Genomic DNA, 2,684 nt, shown 5'->3' with positions numbered 1-2,684 from the left:
GAAAATATAAATTGATATTCTTCTGTCTCCTATCTCATACATGAATATGTCCTTTGTATGTGAATAAAAATAAATAAATAAATCCATGTGTCTCTTGTAGTTTATGTAGTTTAAATGAACGTGTAATGAGTTATGGTATGGTCACATATAAGGTACATGAAAAAAACAAAACTTTTTTTTCCTTTTCTCTTCTCTTCAACGACAGGTTATTGGTTAATTGAATTAAAATAACACTGCACGGTTTGAAGAAATGCCGGCACATCCTATGATAAACCCTCCCCATTCCCCCAATTCTGGAAGCTAAATGGGATTTTAACAAACAAAACAAAAACAAAGCGGTCACTTGACGCCCCGGGCGCGCTCCTGGTGACATTTAGCAGCGAGGGAAACTATTTCCTTCACCATTCACAGCAAAATGCTCCTAATTGCCGCCGAAGTCTGCGACGCAGTTTGGGAAACACTCTGTGTGATCCTCCTTGAGCTTGATCTCTGCGGTTCAACTCGGGGGGCCTGTGTTTATTCCTGCGCGGAGAAAATTGGTTTACTCCTGCTGCAATTTGGATATGACACTAAAATATTCCCCTGAACGCGCACCATTTGGAGCGCTTTGTACTCCTAATGGCCATTCATTGTGGTCTTCCACGATAAGCGTATTCGCTGTCATTTACTCTGACTAAAACACAGAAACAAACATTTCCCAAACGCACCTTATCTGGGCTGCGCGCGGGCAGCGGCACAAACGTTATCAGATTGCCCGGGGGGGTCATCTGCGCAAACCGGATCATTTCACCGATACACATCATGGGAATGTTTCTTTTTTTCTTCTTCTTCTTTTTAAGTGAAGTAGATCGCTTCTGTTAGCGGGCACCCGTCAGGGGAAAACTGGAATTTCCCTTCGTATTTGTCAAAAGCCTTCATCCTACAGCATCACCCCTTGCGCGCAAAGAGGAGCTGCTGCGGCTGTGCGCACTACCAAAACGCTCCCTTTACGAGTTGTTTTAACCTCCACCTCCACATAGTCGTTTTTCCGATTGAAAGAAAAAAGGAAAGTCAAGTGATGGTTTCTGCTCTTTTATGTGTTCAGGAACTGGAAACGTGGCCCCGACAAATCACCGAGAAACGAGCACTGTCGTGTGTCAACAAACACCTTTTGACATTTGTCCTAAAAACTATATTTTTTTCTCTTTTTTATTTGACAGCGGATCTCTAAACTATAATAAAAAAAAAGCACGACGTGTTCAAAAGCCTTTTATTTTCCGGGATATTAAAGTTTCAAATAACAAGTGCGCATAGTCGGTGCTGGAACAAAAAGGAAAGAAATTAGTTAAGACTAAACACTGATACAAACTTTCGCCAATAAAGTCGGTGCAACAATTTAACTCACGCAGACTTTATCCGTACTTCCGTGTAGAAGTCACAAACGTGTTATTGCTAAAAAGCCATTTTTATTCAGTTTAATTCATTAATATTAGGATAATTTTGCTAATCTGGTTCATTTCCCAAAATAAATAATTGAGTTGAAAACTGATGTGGAGGATGTGCTATTCAATGACAACGACGACGACGTTAGCATGAGCACCACGATTGAGCTAGGTATGGTAAAACATAGGTGAAAAGGTGAAGTTTTAAATCTCTTCAAACAAGGTGGTATGTGTCCCATCTCCCTGGCAACCATTAGATGAGATGTCCCCTACACCGATAACTAGCTTTGCTAGCAAGTTCTAAGTTAGCATTAGCACTTTTGCTGAACTATTTCAAGCTGCTTACAAATATAAAGTGTGGCTCCAGGAGAGAAAATTTCTTAAACATTGTTTACAAAGTGAATATATTTACTCCTAGCATGACATATTTAACGAAACCATATGGCCAAAGAGAGATTTAAAGATGAGAGGCAAAAGCAAATGAGGTGGATTAGCAGTGCTTGACAAAAACTGATGGTGTCATCAAGGACATGTTACCATCTGCTGCTCATAAATTGAGCTGTTGGCATGGTAGCCATGAGTCTGTCATCCAGCAGCAGTCTTCAGTCAGAGGCATTTTCAGGTTCAATGCAAGACCGACTCCTACTGGAGATTCTTCCTGCCCACAGATCCAATGACAACTCTTTTAAGATGCTTGGATGATGTGAGTTATGACAACATTTCATTTCCCCCTTGGGATAAATAAAGTATTTTTTTAATTGAATGGAATTTCAACAAACACATATGACTGAGATTGTTACCACCAGAACATGGAAACTGCCGTTTTGAAAACATCACATTTGCAAAGTAGAAAGCTCGAACAACATTGAAATAATATGTTGAATTGATCAATCATGTTAAGATTTTAAGACTCCGGCTGAACTTATTGAAGTTTAAACAAATTCTCAGCAAGTTTTATATTTGTCATTATTTTTATTTTAAAAATAAAGAAAAACACTTAATCCACCTGTTTTCCTTTGAACTACAAAAGCTCAAATGAGCCTTGACTGTTCAACCTCTGCAAACTGGTCTGATGAAAAGAGTCCCTGCAGCTCATATTGGAGGGAAACCTGTTCATGGAATTAGCCCTGACAACTAATTACACCCTAATGGTTTTACTGTTGAGCTTGAAATATCTGAGGGACAAAATTCATCAACACAAAAGGTAAAGAAATTAGGTTTTATATATATAGTGTGTGTGTGTGTGTGTGTGTGTGTGTGTGT

Source organism: Poecilia reticulata, linkage group LG12 (genome assembly GCF_000633615.1).
Source record: "Poecilia reticulata strain Guanapo linkage group LG12, Guppy_female_1.0+MT, whole genome shotgun sequence".
NCBI classification, from domain to species: domain Eukaryota; kingdom Metazoa; phylum Chordata; class Actinopteri; order Cyprinodontiformes; family Poeciliidae; genus Poecilia; species Poecilia reticulata.
Note: the sequence above shows the minus strand (reverse complement) of the source record.